General features: G+C 36.9%; 1 long non-coding RNA gene across 1 annotated transcript in view; it reads left to right on the top strand.

The window, feature by feature from the left end:
• Positions 1-17,290, top strand: part of LOC132431504 (uncharacterized) — a 221,112-nt gene extending 203,822 nt beyond the window's left edge. Inside the window, exon 4 of the long non-coding RNA XR_009520766.1 lies at positions 17,195-17,290. This is a non-coding gene — a long non-coding RNA (uncharacterized lncRNA). The remainder of the gene's footprint in view (positions 1-17,194) is intronic.
• The last annotated feature ends 3,457 nt before the right edge of the window (positions 17,291-20,747 follow it).

The raw sequence follows: 20,747 nt of genomic DNA, 5'->3' as shown, positions 1-20,747 counted from the left end.
TGAGTGCAGTGGAGAGAGGAATTTGGGGAGAATCAGTATCTTAGGAAACAATCATATTACTGTAGTATATTTTATCCATTTGCACACACAGTAACGAAACATGCTAACATTCCACATTTTGCAGGAGGTGTAATTCATAATTTTCAGGAGATGACTGGGAAAACGTAATCATCTCCAATGTTTCTATACCTATCAGAAACGTAGTTACACTGGAACTCACAGTTGAGAAATCGATAAAAGATCAGATAGTTATTTTTCCTATTCCTCTGGCTACTTATCACATAGACATGCTTACATGCACAGCAGTATCCCTGGGGATTTCTACTAAAAATGAGCATTATGTCATTGTCTCGAGTCACTCTTCCAAAGCCACACAAATCCCAAACATCTTCCATACTAAAGATCATAAAACTGTCCTATTTCAACTGATCACCGTTCAACAGAGAGGGCTCTAAATAAGGTTGCCATCTGACAGTTTGGCAAGTTAGGGAAGGGATTTTCCACTGAAGACAGAGAACTCACATGGGGTTAATCAGGAAGTTTTTAACAAATTTCATTCTGTATCCTTTAGTCAAAATCCACAGTTCCATATCTGAAAAGAAATAAAAATTCACATGGCCTCTGAAAATACATCACCAATGATATTCTGAATGTCTAACGTAAGGTTATGAAAGTGCTTTTAAGCTGCCATCCTGGGGAATTCAAGGTGATACTGACATTGTGACATTCTTTTTTATTTTTTCCCCAAATCTAGTGGGAAAAATAGACAAAAGGTAAAAAAAAAAAAAAAAGCAGAAGATAAAAATCGTTGTATCTAAACCAAGGGCTCCCCAAAATGTTCAACTCAAAGTGCTTAAATCACTATATATTTTGCACCCAAGTTGGAAAATAATGTTCCATATTCTGTTGTATTATTTCTGAATGTATCTTAAAAGACAATTCTTCTGTCACAAAAGGCATGATTCTTTTAAACAGTTTTTGTCAATTTATTGTTAATCCAAAGGGGAGAAAGCAGAGGGGTCCCATGAAGCCTCTTTTCAGTAAGTGCTAATTAATCAGCAAGTCAAGAATCTCCTAGGAGAAACTGATGAGGTTAAGAAAGTTTATGAAAAAAATAAAATATACTCTTTAAGTGTGAAAGTAAGGATAGTTAACAGGGAATGTTTATCTCCTGGGTATAGATTGGGAGGAAAAGTTTAAAATTGGGGTCCTTGGCATACTGTGAGGGAATGACTCCTGCATTTAATGTTTCTGGGTTTCAGTGTTCTTATTAGTACAGCAAAAGGATTTAACCCAAATCAGGGTACTCTTCTATTGACAGAGCCATAGGAAACCAGAGGAGCACTTGAGGCCAGTGATGGGAAGGACTGAGGAAAAGAGAAGCCAAGATTTTTGTTTTTCTTCTCTCTCTCAAGTTGTTCTGTTATTTTTTACTTCAAACAATATTTAAATTTTTCTTAAAATTTAGTATTAAAAAATATACAATTAAGCGTACAGAGTTTAAGCGTCAGAGTAGTAAATTTCACAAAATCGACGCACCCAACTGATGTCTACTTAGATCCTGAATCTCTCATGATGTAACCCTATCCTTAACTTCCCTCCAAAATCACATTGTTCTGACTTCTGTCATCATGGTTTTTCCTATTTTTGAACTTTATAAAAGTGGACAAATATAATAATAATTGCATTATTCAGTCAATGATATGACTATGAGATCCATCCATGTTTTTCATTAGTCATAATTGAATTTTTTACTGTTATAGACTGCTTATCCCACTGCATAAATATATCAAGATATATCTTTTTTCTTTGCTAAAATATTGAGGTGCATTTGGGTTGTTTTCAATTTTTATGAATAATGTTGCTAGACACCTTGTTTATAAGTCTAGTGGTGCCCATGGTTACGCCTTACTGTTGAGGTTATGACTAAGAGTGGAATTACTGGTATATACTTAAGAGAGTGCTAAACAGTTTTCCAAAGTGTTTGCAAAAATGTATATACCCTCCAGCAGTGTATGAGAATTCCACTTATTCTACTTTCTTGCAAATAATGTGGTACTGTCATTTAAAATTTTTTTAGATATTCTGATGAAAGTTTATTGGTATTTTATTGTGATTTTAAGGTTAATTTCCTTAATGACTAATGCCAATGACATTGAGGTTTTTTTGTTTTGTTTTTAGTTTTTCATAAGCCTCATGGCAATTCAGTTTTCCTCTTTTATGAAGTTATTGTTCAGGTCTTTGGACAATATAATTGGATGCCCTTATTAATCATTTGTAGGAGTTCTTGTATATTCTTTGCATGAGTTTTTAATTAGATATATGTTCTGCAAATATCTTCTCTAATTGTCTCCCATTTGCCCTATTATTCCTTTTGATAAACAAAAGATTTACTTTTAATGTAGTTCTGTTTGTCGATGTTTACCTGTGTGACTAATGCTTTTGTATCTCTCAAGAAATATTAACTCTCCTGGGGCCGTGAAGATAATCTCTTAGTATTCTTCTAAATTTTTAATTATTTTTTTCACATTTAGGTGTATGATTCACTTGACATTGACTCAGTTTGACATAGGGAATCAAGTTGGGTTTTTTTAAACGTATTGCTAGCCAATTATTAAACACCATTTTTGAAAGGCTCACCTTTCCCCCCACTGGACTTCAATGGCACCTTTACCAGACTAGGTGACCATATATGTGTAGTTCTGTTTCTGCCTTCTCTATACTTTTTCACTGAACTATCTGTAGTTTCATAAAAGTCTTTATATATCAAATCTTGATACATTTTTCCTCAAGAGTGTCCTAGCTGTTCCTGGACCTTTGCATTTCTATGTAAAATTTAAAAGTGATTTTACCAACCAAAAAATGTTAGAATATAATCAGTTTTTCATTTACAGTAATGATCAGTTGGGGAAAATTGACGTCTTTATAACATTGAGTCTTTGTTATAATGACCATGGCATATTGGAACCATTCACTGAGATTTTACTTAATTATTTTAGGGTTATGTTTAGTTTATAAACATAGAGGCCTTAAAGTCTTTGTATTTATTCCTAGACATGTAATATTATACCACCATTTCACTGTAGAGATTTTAATTTTATTTTTCTAATTTGTTTTTTTACTAGATCTAAAAACACAGTGTTTTGTGGTGGTGTTTCTTTGTTTTTGTTGTGATATATTTACCTTGTATTTGAGATCTTTTGAAATCCAACTATCAATTGTAGTTTAGATCGAGCCACATGAAATTGTTTTTGTTGTTTTTAATTTTTTTTTATATCGGGGTATGGTTGATTAACACGTGACATTGTTAGCAAAGGTGCCGCCAACGCCCGTGGGACTTCAGCTCACTGGCACACCTGGCCTAGAGGGTTCCCGTCTCCACGCTCTGGTGCCTGCGATCTTCAGCTGCCCTGGGTACAGCTTCAGCGGGCCCCAGCGCAACGCAGGCCACGGGACCCACCCTGTGAGGGACACAGGCAGGAAACACTGGCGGTGTCCACACAGTCCACCTCTGCCAGCCTGCAGAGCGCACAAGCTGTGGGTGTGTGGCTGCCTCCGCCTAAACTTAAAAGGACACCTAAGCCCCTGTGTTGCTGTCCAGCAAAGCAGCAGGAGCAGGACCACGCATCGAGCTAAAGAGGATTATTCTCAAGCCTTAAGGTCTAATAGCATTTGCCCTGCTGAGTTTTAGACTTCCTCAGGACCTAGTCCTCCTTTCTTCTTTCCTATTTCTCCCGTTTGGAAAGAGAATGTCTATCTTATACTTATGCTACCATTACATTTTGGAAGCATGTGACATGTTTAATCTCACAAGTTCACAGCTGGAGAGGATTTTGTTTCAGGATGAATCATCCCTGGAGTCTCAGCCATATCTGCCTTTGATGATATTTAAGTGAGACTTTGGACTTAGACTTTAATGCTGGAATGAGTTAATACTTCTGGAGCTATTAGGATGGAATGAATGTATTTTGCATGCAAGGAAGACATGAATTTTCAGGGGCTGGGGCACAATACTATACACTGGATGTTTGCATCCCCTCAAAATTCGTATCTAATCCTCAGTGTGATGTTATTTGGAGATGGGGCCTTTAGGAGATGATTAGGTCATGAGTGTGGCAGCCTCACAAATGTGGTTAGTGTCCATATAAAAGAAGCCCCGGGGAGCTCTCTGCTGCTTCCGTCCTGTGAGGACACAGGGAGAAGATGGCCACCTACATCGCCCTCAAGTATCAGTAGCAGCCCCTTAGACTGCTTCCCACTGAGATCTGGTAGTGTGTTTTGTAGTCTGAAACTGTGGTAATTTCAAGTGAATTTCCAGTGAAGCTTCTAAGTGTGCCAGTGGTTGATTCCCAGCTTCATATTGCCCGAAATCTAAAAGCACCTTTCCTGTTTGTCAGTACTTGCAATGGTTTTCTTCTCCTGCATCCTGAAGGGGTTTTTCCTGCTTGCTCAACAACTGTGGACATGCTCTAAAGTGAGTTATCCCATTCACCTTTTCTGCCATCACAGGTCTGCAATCATACCTTCTCCAATGAGGTCCAAATCCAAGCCTTGAGATTTACCTCTCCCTTGGGTACTCTCCCTCAGTCCCAGTGTAGGTGTTCTTTAGAGCACTCTTTACTCCTTTAGAGAAAATACTCTGTTATAGTTACCAATCCTTTATATTAAACATTCCCTTTTCAAATTGCTTTGTGATTTCTATCCCCTGATTGGATCCTGATTGATAGAGAAAGGAAAAAATATCAAAACACTTCCCAAGTCCTCTGTATTACTAAGTGGACTTTCTGCGAGTGGATTATATCAATCTGGAAAGTTTGTCTCTTAATATATTCTTCCCAAAGGAATTCATCAAGCAATGAAAGTTAAAGGATGAACATGTAATTGTATAGTTAATGTCCAGAGCAATTATATTGACAATTGAACTAAAAGGGGGTTAAAATCGGACTTTTCTCTTTAGATTTAGAATACAAGACAAAGTACACACCAGCTGAAATTTTAAATGGTTATAAATGATAGAAATGATTTTTCAGCCAAGGAAAAATAGCTTTGATGAGCATTGATCATATAGCAAATTGTGAATGTTGGTTAATGGTATTTAATGTAATTTTCTTGGTTGTACAATTTTATCACATATGTTTGGCAGTGCCATTAAGTACATTATCTATCATACTTTTCATGGAAAATGATTCTTTTTCTGGAAATGGTTCCCTAAAGAGATTTTATATATGTTATGTTTTATTTATTAGATGAGACGTGTTTCTCCAACAGGAACACTGCTGACTTCTTGAGGTGTAGGAAAAGAATGTTTTAAGCCACCCAAGAATATCAAAATGGTATGCATACTTTGGGGATGCAAGGTAGCAATAGTACTGGTGTTAATAAAAATAGAAAAAGAATGTACCTTTCAGAGTTTCTCAGCTTCTTTCATGGCTGAAGTTCTGGACACTAAGTCAGTTGGGAGTCTCTGGAAAAAATACTTTTTATCATATGCAACCTCTTCTACCTGCTTGGTAATTCTTCTAATTCTTTCCTGAAAAAAACAGCAGGGGATGAACGAAAAAACCAGTCTATTGTTTGAAAAAAAAAAAGTTAAAGGAAACTATGGCATTTGATTAGCTTGGGCAGTGGCTAATTTAGTCCTTGACCTTTGGAGTTCTTGTTAGCCGAGGATATTTGCTTCTCTTCTGTTGCATGAAACTTGGAGCAATTCCAAATCAATACAGTTATCACATGCCATACCAAAAATCACTGTAAACTATAGTTCAGTGGGAAATTACTAACGCTGAACAGTATACATTAGCGTTTTTCAAACTTCCTTGCACATTAAACCATCTGGGGAGTTTAAAAAACAGAAACAGGGCTTCCCTGGTGGCACAGTGGTTGAGAGTCCGCCTGCCGATGCAGGGGACATGGGTTCGTGCCCCAGTCCGGGAAGATCCCACATGCCGCGGAGCAGCTGGGCCCGTGAGCCATGGCCGCTGAGCCTGCCCTCTGCAATGGGAGAGGCCACAACAGGGAGAGGCCCGCGTAGCGCAAAAAAAAAAAAAAAAAAAAAAAAAAAAAACAGCAGCAACCACTAATGTGTGCATCTAAACTACAATTTTTTTTTCACAATTTTTTTTTAATTGGTTTGTGGCAGAGTTCATTAATAGATATTTTTTAAAAGCTCTCCAGGGAGTCTAATATTTAGTCAATATATGGCCCCACTTGTGTTATATTCTGAATGAATCGTTGTGGACTTATTGATTATTATTGCTTCTGAATATTAGCTTGAGATTCAGAGATTAAGGTGCATTAGTAAATTATTTTAGAAAAATTTCTTTTCAACACAACTTTAAAACTTCAGTATTATATATGTGTTTAATCAAGAAACAAGAATATGTATTCAGTGGAGAACAAATAATCTTATGTATCTATCATCTCAACTTTTTAAATTTATCTGGCATATTCTTTTTTTCATAATGGTGTAGAGTCAAGCTTCTGGTTGATTTTAGGTCCTAAATCCATGGTAGTGGAAAAACAAAACAAAACTATTCCTGTAATGGAAATGCCAGCCCAGCCCCTGAATTGCTGTTTCCCTGTGGTTTCTGGATTTGGAATCATATAATGGTATAGAATCCATTATTGGATGATGACTAATATTGAGTTTTCTAACATACGATGAGTAGGTACCTCCTGATAGATACCTGAACATATTTACTACAGAGACAAAGAGATGAAAAGGTACTTTCTTTGGTCATAGCTGACTTTCTTTATGTACTTTTCAATGAATAGCAACGTCAGTTAAATTTTCGCCCCATCTCAATACACACCTGAGCACATATTTAGATTTCAGCTGCCTTTTGAATCTTTCTTGTCATTAGCAATGCAAATGCTTCTTAGAAATCCTAGAAGAGTTGGTTGTAGGCAATGACAGCTAAAAGGTGGGGAGCCAGGTGGATTGATAGTCAGATGGTCTTGACATGGTCTATTTATCAGCCAGACGGCGATCAACAAGGTTTAATTATAAAGGCAATGTCTCCTAAGTTATTAAGAATATTGTGCTTTTTACATAGTAAACTTAAGAGTTCTGCACCCAGTTCCACTGGGGATGGGGGCTGTTTCCCCACACCACCAAGCAATTCTCCAGATACCAGTAGGGAGTCCTACAGTTCAACTCAATTCTGACACTATCTACCTGGAGATAGCATCAGATCTCACAGGTTAAGGGCTCAGTCCCACAAGACTGCTCTGGGTTATCACCTTATCACCTGTGCTTCTGATCCATCAACTATAGATCAGAGGTTCCAGTGACCCCCCCCCTCCTTGGGTTCAACATTTTACTTACTAGATTACCAGTTTATTATAAAATGATATAATTCAGAAACAGCCAGATGGAAGACATGCATAGGACCAGGTATGTGGAAAGGGTCACAGAGTTTCCATGCCCTCTGAGTGTACAGCTCTCCCCAGATCTCTGTGTGTTCATCCCCTCTTTTTGGATTTTTATAGGGGCTTTATTACATAGGCATGGTTGATTAAATCTTTAGCCACTGGTGATTGAATCAACCTCCAGCCCCTCTCCCCTCTCCAGAAATCAGGGGGTGGGAATGAGGGTTCCAACCCTCTATTCATGCTTGTTTCCCCTGGCAACCAGCCCTCATCAGTAGGTGCTTTCCAAAGGTCACTTCCTTAATATAAACCCAGTTACGGTAGAAAGGTGCTTGTTATGAATAACAAGACACCCATTTCACCTTTAAGGCTCTGAATTGATTTCAGGAACTGAGGACAAGAGACCAAGTATTATGACCAAAAAAAAAAAAAAGCTTCCAATGCTCTTATCCCTCAGGAATTCCAATGATTTTGGGATCTGTGAGCCAGGAACTGCGGATAAAGACCACATATGTATTTCTTATTATAAATCACAATATCACAATTATGTACCATACTGATGCTCAAAGATAATGTTATTTTACAATAACTAAACATTTAGAGAAAGGGATGCCTACCTTTGAATTATCACAAGAGCCTTACAGAAATTCTGGGTAACATATAGGGTTATCCAAAGTCAACCAAAGTATCAATACATATGGGAAGAGTGTCATCATTCATGTAATATCAAATTATGTTGACACTGTATTCACAAGCTAATTAATAAAATAATGAGCCTCATATATTTGACAGACATTCAGTCTATGGGGATCTTGCTTTGAATATTATAGAGGCAGACATTCTACTTTTTATTTAAGCACAAGCTTTAATGCATCAAATTATAGTCATACTGTATAAAAGATTTAAAACATACTACTATATACATAGATTAACAGGGATTTTTTCAACTGATTTATTACAAAACCATCACTATAGCCTCCTGAAACACAGAATATTTATCAGAACTGGTGTTTCAAATGAATTAATTTAAGGGTTGGGTAAAAAAATCTCTTTCTTTCTCTCTCTCTCTCTGACACTCACACACACACACACACACACACACACACACGTGCATACACACACATGCAAATCAAAACCTGAACCAAAATGATATCCTTTAAAAAGAATAGTCATGAAAAACAGGAAAGGGATTAAAGGAAAAAAGATTTCTAGGTCCAGGCGGAGGATGAGAGGCAGTAAGTTTCCTGAGCAGGGAGAGTAACGTAAGCATTCACTGTGGGGTGGAAAGAGCTGAAATAAACCAATCTAGAAGGTGCAGTTAAGAGGAGCAGGATGGTGAGATGATGAATCAGGGGAGGAGACTGAAGATGAATTTGTGAAAAATGAAAGATGCAGAATGACAGGAACTGGGCTCAGAGATGTGGAGTGAGGTTTGCAGAGGAAGGAGAGCGCAAGGTTGAAAATACTCTTCTAATTTACTGAAAAACATGAAGTAATAGGAAATGAAGGTATTTCATCTAGAGCCCCAGGTTCTGAGATGGAGGAAGAGAGCATCTGCTGGATAAGGGGTGTGAGGTAAGGAACCTCAGCACGAAGGTGCCAAAGACACTCTTCCTCATAGTGAAAGCTCAGGGTTGGGGTGTGGCAGCTCTTCTGCCCTTTTGATAGATACAGATTTTCTATACTGGGACAGGCCATCTCTTTGAGCCAGTCATCGTGCATCATCAGAAGCCCAGGGAGAAAAGAGGCACCTGCCTAATGGGTCAGAACAACTGAACCAACCCTAGTGGTCTGTGAGGACAGTAGAATGAAGGAAACAATTAACACATGACTCTCTCAGTGGATGACATTCACTGGGAGACTAGAGCTGGCATAGTGCTCTATATTTTATGTCCCTCACCTTGGCAACACACACAACCTATGGGGTAGGTGTTAGTGGCACCCCTTTACCTATGTGTGAGATAATAGAATATATCTATTGGTCTCTTCCCCAATACCTGGCACAGAGCTCCTAAAACCCCGGTAATTTCCTAAGTGGTAAGAGTATCTCTTATTCCAATATTTAGTCTTTGACCCCTTCCCTAGCACAGAGGTGCTAAAAGCCTTGTAATTTTCTGAGTCATAAGAGCAGTAGGAGTGTCTTTTGTTCTAATGAGGTGACTCTGGCTGGGCTCCTGGCTGTGGGCTGGTCACCAGGAAGACAAAGCCATGATTAGAAGCTGGGGACTTGCAGCCCTACCCTCCCATCCTCCAGAGAGGTGAGAAGGCTGTAAATGCAGTTAATAATTGATCATGCCTAAATGAGAAAGCCCCCATAAAATCCCAATAGTAGGGGATACAGAGCCCTTCTAGACTGGAGAACACCTCCATGGACGGGGAGGGTGACATACCCCAACTCTACGAGGATGGAGGCTCTTGGACTAGGGGTTTGCCCAGACCTTGCCCTGTGTATCTACCTCTTCATCTGGGTATTAACCTGATTCCTTTATCAGATCCTTTAAGAAACTGATAAACATAAGTGTTTTTTTGAGTTCTGCAAGCCACTCAAGCAAATAATTAAATCCAAGGGGGGAGAGGTCATAGGAACCTCTGATTTGTAGGCAAGCCAGATGGAAGTTGTGGGTAAACTGGGGACCTACTACTTACGACTGGCATCTGAAGTGGAGGCAGTCTCGTGGGGCTGAGCCCTTAACCCTTGGGATCTGATGCTACCTCCAGGTAGATAGGGTGAGAACTGAGTTAAATTGTAAAACACAGCTGGTGTCAGAGAATCGCTTGGCGTGGGGAAAAACTCCCACAAATCTGGTAACTAGAAGTGTCAAAAGTGGAGAGTTCTGTGTGAAAGTAAGGGAGACACACAGGAGGAGAAATGTAGTTTTTTCCAGTACAACCTATTAGGGAACAAAAGTTTTTGCATGTTATGGTAATTACCCAGTGAATTCATATCATGAAAGTGTCACATTTGGGGTCCAAATTAGGTACTTCTGATTCTGGCATTCATACAGATTTTCCAGACAGCTGTCTTCATCCAGGTTGGCTTACCTTACCGCTCGGTCAGAGGCTGCCTTTGGCTACAGTCATAAAATCCATTCCGCGAGAAGTTTTTTTCACATTCACATGTTTGCAGGCCCAGGGAAAACTAAAACAGTGAGAAGTCAAAAGAGATATTTTAAAACACAGCTAAGCTAGATTTGGAAAAGTAACTGTTCTACTTTGCCCACTAAAACTATGACAGTTTTCAAAGCCTCATGAACCCAGTACTTCATGAATATTACAGTTGGCCTTCCAGTGTAAGCCAGAAATACCTTTAAAGAAAATTAGAAATAATCTTTAAGCTCATGGCCAACAGATATGTCACTACTTATAGCCTTGCTGGATATTGTAAGAACAAAGGGGGAATTTTGCCACTCTAAAAAAATGTGTTTATATGTATATTTAGAGAGAGAGAGTTTCTTTTTAAATAACAAAACACCCTGCTTTATCATTCAGTTTAATGACAATCCAATTAATATAACAAAGACTTGCCACTGAAAATATATAAAGTTAAATGTCTACAGAAAAATATATGTTTTTTAGATAAAACAATTCAGTTATACAAGTTTTAGCAATATTCCTTATGAAAGGAACAGATAGGTAGTAGGAGATAGAGTGAAAGCCTAAAGTTCATGGTTTCGCTGGAGAGGTAAAGTGCTTTTTAAAAGCTGGGATGCTGCAATAAACCACATATTTTACATGAAAACAGAAAAAAAAAAAAGTCAAATTTCTTACAAATGCTTTACCTTTTATCATTCTGACTCTGACTGTGATAAATGACTTTTCCACAGAGTGTGAAATAACTCACCCCATGCTAAGGTAACAGAGTGATTCTCTTACACCTTAGTCCTTAAAATAGGATCCTCACGTGTGGTTCTCTGAGTCTATGAGCTGCCAAGGGCCGACCTTGACAATACATGCAAGAGACAGACTCTGCTACTGGGGGAATTGTGAAGCCTGCACCTGACCGTCTTCTCCCTGGTGGTTTCTTCATTAGAGCAAGATCTTTAACAGATGGTCCTCAAGACACAATTTTCCTTTATTTGGTAAACGGAGTATTTTCAAAAAAGTATAAATTTCAATATCTAATGTAGCAAGGCATGTCCTTTCCAATTTGCCAAGCTCCATGCCGCTCTATTCTTGTTTTTAGTCTGATTCAAAAATACATTTATGTGCTTGATTCTGAAAGATCTTTGAATTTGAGCCCTTATATTTATCTAATGGAAGAAAAGATCTCAAGATTTATAGAATCATCTGTCAACAATGTAAAATCGGAAAATGTCTACTGCCAGTAAGGGTGTGAGAAACTAGCCAGTAGTATAACTGCTGGGAATACGACACATTTGTAGAACATTTGCTCGAGGGGAATTTGATGGGCAGTACATATCAAAATAAAATGTACATGTATTTGATACAATGCTTCTAATTCCACCTTAAAGAAATACTCGTATTAGAATGCAAAGGTTTATTTTTAAGGACGTTCATTGCAACCTTGTTCATAATAGAAAAATTTGAAATTGATATAAATAACCATCTCTGAAAGTGTTAGTGGAAGAATAATAAAGCTATACTATGGAAAATTATGCAGGTATTAAAGGCTTATATGTACTTTCTTGGAAAATGCTCCAAGATACACAGTTAGGTAAAAAAATCACCAGACTAAGTGTATAACATGAGCCCATTTATTTAAAATACATATATGTGTGTATTTATATGTATTTGAATGTGCTTACATAGAACATTAACTAGAGAAATGAAATGACACATACCAAACTTTTAAGTCTTACCTATAAACTGGGGAGTAAAGTAAGTGAACATTTTCCATATTTCTATCCTAGTACTTATTTTTCTTGAAACTTTTACAATGATAATTTACTTATATATTGATATGTAATGATTTTAAAATAAAAAATAATGGTAATAATAATTTAAAAAGGTAAGAAATAGCAGTATACATAACTATTAATTCCTATTTTAACGTATCCCCTTTTCTTAGAATACTCTCCCCAAATCCCACCCCCTGACACTGCCTCCCCCAACAAGTTAATGCTTTTCATCCATCTTTCAGACTTGAACACAGTTCACTCCTTCAGGCACTTTCTGCTAACACCCCTGAAATAACAGCACCCTGTATTTTTTACTATAACCATTTTCTATATTAGACTGAAAGTTCAGTAAGGTCTGGAGTTATGTCTTTATGCTTTTCCCATTATTTGCCTGAAGAAACAAAATCCTCAAGTGACCATATCCCATTGGCAGGAAGAGCTGGCACACACAGTGGATGCACGGGTGGGCTCCATTAGCAAAGCAGGAAGGGTCCAGGCGGACGCTGACTTCACATGGTGAGAACAGGCCCTGATACATTTCAGCTGGTAGGAACCACAAAGTGTTTGTTGAATGAACAACTGAATCAGTGAATTCATGAATCAAATGACTTTTACCTCCCTTTTATGGAAATGAAGACAGCCTCATCCTGGAAAAGAATATATTAGAAAGTGGGAGCAAGTGTGAATGTGGAAAAGGAATGGAAAAGCAACAATCTTACCAACATAAGCCTGCATGGAACACCCTTGGACCTTATTTAGAATTATCAGAATTACTGACTTCAAATAATTTATAATCCATTCTTGGTTGTTTTCAGGTGGATTAAATAATCATTTATTCATGCATTCACTAATACTCATTTTAAAGTTTCTCAGATGGTGTAAGCCTGTAGATAGAAAAAATATTTTAGACAGTCTGAGAGTCAATGTAGTTTATTCCTTTAAGACCACACATCTGCTTCGTAAGCAGAAAACAGAAAGATAAGAGCCTCTTGTTGCAACCTGAGACTTACAGACATCTTTCATTCACATTCCAGTGATTATATTGCTTTTGTTCATATGTTAGTTTAACTGAATAATTTTATTTACTACTCCATTTCATTCTAAAATGTGTTGTACTCAGCAAAACACTTGTTATTTTTGGAAATATCATATGTCAGCAATACGCTGTTTAATTCAAAACTCTCTTAGCAATTTTTTAAATTGCAATTTCCTGGCCCTCAGATACCCATTCAGGGTTTTCCTATGGTTTGACCAACAGATTATACCTAATTTTTACCTGTAATTTGTTTTTATATACCACTTTTCCAAATGTGGCTATTTATTACAATTACTACATCACATGCCAGCCAGAGCAGATCAGGACCCGGTTAATAAGCCTTTTCACCTGATGCTATGAAGGCAGGATGCCCAGCGACCATCTGCTGCATCCCTAATAAAGCTTACCCAAGTCTCCAGCACACACACCAGCTTTCCTTATTAAACACAGCACAGTCACCCAAGTCATGACATTACAAAAACATCAGGAAACATACAGTTTTTGCAGCTGACCACAACTTGTGTGAGGTACATTTTGGTTAACAAATAAATGCTTTTTTTTCTATTATTTTATAGACAAAGCCTTACCTATGACTATCTTTTTTTTTTGAGTTGATGGTGGTAATAATCTAGAACAAGATGATTTAATGTATAGCCATCTCTCAGGTAACATTATCATATTTAGTTAAGTTCAAAATTAGGAACTAAACTTAAAGGTGATACCACAAAACCAATGTGAAAGTTCCTTCGAGACAGTATAACAGTTTTTCAAGGATGAATTATTATCACCTCATAGAGACTAAAAACATTAATTCTCTAACAGTGAAGGCACAACACACTGGCCAATGCTGTCAGTACATCAAAAGGAAACTTAATTAATAGTTTATAAGATTCAAAAGTTGACATGGTCCCTGTTCTTTGAGAAATAAAATAGACACTTAACAATCCTGGAGAAATAAAATGCATTAGAATGGTCTTTCGATGTTGATTTAAGTAGTGTAACATTTAAAGAGTTTCTTTCATGACTTTAAGTAATGATAGATACATGAATTTGAATCATCAAACTAAACCTAAAAAAATATTCTTTATTATCTCAAGGTCAGAGTTCAATAAACAGGGAATTGAGGGAAAATATTAGACTTGGTGAATTTACCGTTGGTCTATTCTCTTCTGGATGTTATAATGTTTGGGGGGGTTATGAAAACAAGTGGACATTTTTCTGGACTGAAGTCATGTCATAGAGTGTACCTTATAATCAAATACAATAGTGTGAAGAATATTATTCTCTGCACAAACCTCCTGGTGTAAGACATAATTAAAGTTAAGACAAATAGAATAAAGTATTGTGTGATATTCAGGCCTATCTGCTACCCTTGGAAATAAAACTGTGGTGTAGTCTAGAATGACTCAAGATTCACTAATCATGCATTTCCAGGATGTTTGTTTTTCTGTAAGAAAAAGTGTCCCTTGAAGTGATTTTAGGGCTAAAAACAGGGATCAAGGGCACATAAAATACTGTGAAACCTCCTATCACTGAACATATAGCCAAAGCTAAGAAGTACCACTGATACAACCAACTGCATTATAGGAGTTCTAGGACAATACAGATGTTTTATAATAGTCAGCTGTGTAAAACCCAAAGAACTTCTATACAAGTATTATCTAGGACACAATTTTACAAAGATTATTCTGTTGGGTTTTTTAAATAGTTTTTTTTAAACATATTTTTAATATGTATTATTTGAGGAGAAAGGTTTTTAAGGTCAGATACATTTGGGAAAAACTGGGTTAAAGAAAGATAAATGGAGTTTTAACTGCAGGACTTACCAGAACCCTTACAGTGCTAACAGTGGTATTATCTCCTACTTAGGAATAAATTCAACAATATTCCCCAAAGTATTTAATAACAGAACCCTTTTTCCCACAGAATATTTGACAACACTGGTGCTTGAAGAAGTATATTTTGATAAACACTGATCCACACAAAGAGAATCATTTTATTCTCTTTCTGCATAATAGCTGCTTCTAGATTTGAAATCAGTCCTTAAGGGCAATTGATTGTTTAATTAGGAGTTTGGCACCATGTAGGATTCTACAAGTCAATAAGTTTCTCATTTGTGTCTGCGAAATGGACACAATGAGTAATAAAGTGATTTACTGAAGGTTATGAGGGTAAAATATGTATTCCTATAGTCTAAAATGAGTAAACACTTTTTCATATATTCAGTTTTTTTTCTAAAAAGGAGCATACCAAGAATAACTATGAAGAGTTAGTAAATATTATTTTAGTTTTTACTTGATTTTAGCATTTTCTACACACAGTCTTCTGTGCTACATTGAATAAAGAACAGTATATAATGTCACAGAGTCTTTGGCTAAATACAAAAATTTTGTAGGAAAATATTTTGTAAGAAAGTATTTTGAGGGACTAAAACTATGTGATCCTTAGAGTAAGCTGCTTTAATATTTAATCTGTACAAATAAACTACTTTCCATTAAAATGTGGTTTTATAACTTTTCACTGCACTCTTGTTAAAAAACTTATTTGACAATTGATTCATGGAAAAAACTGGTCTGTGGAGAAGAGAAAAAAAATATCAGTGATAAGATCCAACAAGTGCAGAAATTTTCTGATAACTCTGCGCACATACCACCTGGGCCAGGGCAGCATCTAAATCTAATTTAATAAATGGGTCTACAATACAGGAGCCAGCTGCGCTAGAAGGCATCTGTCTTTTTCAGTTGGAAAATTATACATTTTTAGTCTAAAAGAAGAAACCGTCCATCAAAGCAGTAGGATTTCCACAGGACCTGCTGATTAGGACTTATGCAAAAATCACATCTTGCACAGTTGACTAGATGTATTTTTTCTGCTTTGCCAAATCAGCATCTCCAGCAAAGATACTTCTCAAGATTCGAATCCGTATGGAATATTAGATAAGCTGCTGCCTGAAGTTTGTTACTTATTATTAATGGGAAAAAACTCAGAAAATATGGTGTCCAAGCTTCTAATTTTAAAAATTAATAAATTGACACCAGAGAAACTAAAATTCAGATTCAGGCATAAAATTTAGGTTACCTGACTGCCAAGCTTTTGCATTTCCCCTTACTGCAGTTGGCAATAATAAAATTCAAATCACTTGATACACTTAATATTTGCATCTTTCAAAGGTCTTACAACTGAGGTGTAGTATCTTACCAACTAGGGACTGAAATCCCTGGACTTGGGTGAAGGGCAACCAAAGAGGATGTCTCGAGACCCTTGAGTGATTATATCCCAAACCCCTTCATCAGCTGGTGAATATGTGCCCTCACCATTAGATTAATTATAAAACCTGCCCTTTCTGGGATTTCTTTTCTAAATACTGTCAAGGACCCAGAGAGGCTTACAAGTAATGCATGTACAGGAATGGCTGTGTGCTTGGAAGCAGCCCCAGCCAGAAGCATGTTTTCCTTTGTTACTGTTGGGGAAACTCAGATCTTTAAGCCCTAGTTGGAACACTTTTTGTCATGTATAATTTTGTACCAAGGTTAACAAAAAAAGAAAAAAAAAATGAATTGTTTCATTCACCTGCAGCCCACAAATGCTACACTGTTTATAGTCCCTAACCAATGGTAATTTTTCTTTAGAGCCTTCACTGTGGGCATCTCTCAGAATCAATGCTAGTCTACATGTCTGCTGTCTGTCTGTGCCTACTCTTGCTCTGTTGGTCTTAGCCATCGGCTATACTTCTTGTCATCCTACCATGGTCCGTGGATTTCCAAACCACCGACAGGATCCTGTTAATTCCACCACCAGGCTGTTTCCACATCTCTGGTATTTCCCTCCGTGGCCAGTTATGAATAGACTCATTTTTGTGTGTCTAGCTCTTCCTGTGTGGTGTTTCAGACAGAGTCCTCTCATTTTTACCATGTTCATCTTCTTTCAGGAGTGCACAGGCACAGGAAGTGTGAACAGTGATCTCACCAACCTCTGTCACACATTCATTCCAACACCCGAGCTCTGAAGCGAAGCCTGCCTGACCCTGATGGAAGTATTCATCACTCACGGTGAGTTTTCTCTGAAGAGGCCTATTTTCAATCCCTATAGTCTGGCTTTTTATGGGACCAGCATTGGGCAAAGACTTCTTAGGTCCAAACAGCAGAGGACTCAAAACAAACTACATTCATCAGGAAACTTCAGGTTATTGTATTGAAATACTTTCCTTACCTAGGGGAGAAGATAAACAGATTTATTTACTAGGAAATTAAATTTCATTATGATATTCAATAAAAAGGAACTCACAAATAAAATAACTTATTTAATCATGCATTTTTTTAACTACACATTTTTGTAGACTTCACAAGACATAATTGTGCTGGAAACCCAATATTGAGTTGTCATTTTTCCACTCAGAGTTATTGCAAAGAGCACTTGATTTTTTTAAAAAAAGGAGGGAAATGAAATTTTTGCTGTCAGAACCATGTTATTTTGTATCTTTCTTTAAGAAAATTATACATGGATAAATGGAGAGCCAATGAGAGGGTCTCGCCCCTTGCATCTTCCTTGGGAATGCATTAGAATAAAAGGCTAGCAATAGTTTTCCTTGGATCAGTTACTATGCTGGAAATTACTAGTGTCTTATCCTTTCACCCAAAGAAAATGATAATTTGATCATTCGGTTTTCTTTCTGCCTAATTACTTACCTCTCTTTATTAATAGAATTGGCATCTATATCTTGTAGATGTTATCTTTTTTAGAATAGAGTTAATAACAGTTCAAGAACAAAAATAAAATTTTAAAGAGGAAGCAGTATTTAACTAACGTGCTTTCCTTAGGGAGCTGGCAATGTCCATAAAAATATGAAGGAGGTGTGACTTAAGTGCTTTGCTAGCACTTCAGAAGTCATTATACTTTTCTCCCTTAATTCATTACTTCCCGTCCCTCTACTCTTTCTTGACTTTCTTGGCATAGTCGAGGAGTCCACCTCCTGACTGAAAACCCATGTGTGATTTTTCAGGCCTGACCACAGGCAATGACAAAGGCTTTCCCTGGCGGCCTCCCACCCCAGACTTGGAGCAAAGCCAGTGCACTACAGTCTCTGAACGGCATCACAGTGAGAGATTCAGGCCCCTCTGGCCCTTCACGTTCTCCACAAATAGCACAGCCCTGGAGCCTTTATTCCTGGGTCTCTGTCTGAGGCAGAGGTCTCAGGAGAGGATGGGGAAAACTTGAAGATGCCTTTCTCCACTTTGACTCATACTTAGTCAGATCTCTGAAGTTGAGTCTTAGACCTCTGCATGCTAAGGAGTTTTTCAAATTACATTTATACTTAGAGTAAGAGAACCACTGCACTAATGAGATTCAAGAGAATCTGTAAAACCCAGAACGATCACAAAATACAAATAAATAATTATAAGTCTCTGTCTGGGTTATGAGACTACCAAAACAGCTATGAGATAAGAAATAAACAATTTCCCACAGGCATAGTGTCTTGTTTCCCAGTTGTCATTTTTTCAAGTTTGGCCAGTTTTTGCATGCAGTCATTTTTTTTTTAATTTGAGGTTTATTGAATGGTTTTCACCAGTTTTATTGAGAAACAATTGACATATATCACTGTGTAACTTTAAGGCTTACAGTATGATAGTCTGATATACATAAACTGTGAAATGATTAACCCAATAAGTTCAGCTAACATCCATCTTCTCATATAGATACAATAAAAAGAAAGAGGAAAAGGATAAAGGGAAATCTGTCTCCTTGTGATGAGAATTCATAATTGACTCTCTTAACAGCCTTCCTGTGTACCATAAGTCAGAGCACACAGGATGCGTGTTTCTCTCTCACATCGTTTTGACTGGAACTGTTAAAAGTCTGGAAGAAGCTCTGTCGTGACATCTGGAAGTTGCTTTCAAAGGTTTCCAGCTGTGTTTGCAAATTGGAACTTCAGTTTGGTCAGATAATGTAAGACAACTTCTATGCTCCTAAGCAGTTTTGTGGTTGCAAAATTATTTTAGCCACAGAATCAGCTTTTCTGCCAGCAACTTAACCAAATTTAGTGCAATCACGTATGAGAAGGTCTTTTATCAAATAGTCAACAACAACAACAATTTCATACTTTGCTGAGAGCTAAAAAGCAGGCCTTTAAAATTTGAAAAGCAATGATTTCCTACCTGGTGAAATATATTTGATGCTATTTCTGCTAGGGTCATGGACTGTTAAACATTTTCAGAGGCTGATAGAGTAGTTTTCTTTTGATGACCCAAGTTTATAATAACAGGCCCTACATTTTCTAAGGGCTGTTCTTTAGCATCATTATGGGTTATTCACTAATGTGTTTTAGTATTTCTAAAATGTTCCAGATGACTGTTTCTGAATTTAATTTATAATATAGTGAAACTCCAGCAGGAGGGAAAATAAGTAGAAAAAAATTCAAACAGTATTAATAAGAAGACAATGAGGAGATACTAAGCATAAAGCTATTGAATTTTACTTTGTTTTGTTTCGCATCACAGTTGGGAAGCATGGTACTTCTTCATAATTTTAGGTTTTACTGAAGTTCTTCATTGCCTATAGCATTAATGCTGTCATTTTAAGTCTTGTTTATTCAAGCCTTAGCCCTGTGGAGTTCAGCTAATGTGCATGGTTATGTTAATTTGTTAATGCTTTTTCACCTTATGCGACTCTTCTTTTTGGCCTGTTCAAGGAGAATACCAGATGTTCCATTATTTCACATCTTATTATATATCTTAATATTATATTATATATAATATTATATATTATATATCTTATATATATTATATATCTTATATTATAATATAATATATTATATATCTTATATCTTATATATTATATATCTTAATATATATATTCACATCTATATTATTCTTTAAGAAACATCTTAAAGAATAATATAATTACTAAAGCAACTATAATTTATTAAATTCATAAAACAGTGGTAGGCATTATTAAGAATGCAGTAAAAATATATACCAGATAGGAAGTTTTCAACAGAATATTTAGGTAACAGAATGTTTAAGTAAGTGTTAAAAACTGCGCAGACATACATTTTCCTATGTTAAAAGAAGTCTCGATGCAGGGCAGTAGGAGGGTTGATAGTAGCTAATAAATATCCTCAGAGACCAAGTTTCATTCTTTGTTCCAGTTTACCATCTTCACTCGCATTTGCAAGATGAGTACCACAGTTCTGGGTACCACACCCTCACACATCATCTTAAGACAGAAAAAAAAGGGGGTCATATTATCTTTGCTCATTTCTTTTTTGTTAAGAAAAGCTTTTCAGACATCCCTTCCTTTTACAGATTTTCTTATCAGTTCCAGTTGGCCAACACTGTATCACATGCGCATGCCCAGGCTGCAAGGGAAGCTGGGAAAGAATGGACCAGGGATTTTCAGACTCTAGAGAGAGATAGGCTCTGACACATGGGATGAATTGTGCAGTTAGCTGGGGAGGGGGAAGAGTGGATACCTAAGGTATTAAT

This window comes from Delphinus delphis, chromosome 10 (assembly GCF_949987515.2).
Source record: "Delphinus delphis chromosome 10, mDelDel1.2, whole genome shotgun sequence".
NCBI lineage: Eukaryota > Metazoa > Chordata > Mammalia > Artiodactyla > Delphinidae > Delphinus > Delphinus delphis.
This window is presented reverse-complemented; position numbering and strand designations above follow the sequence as displayed.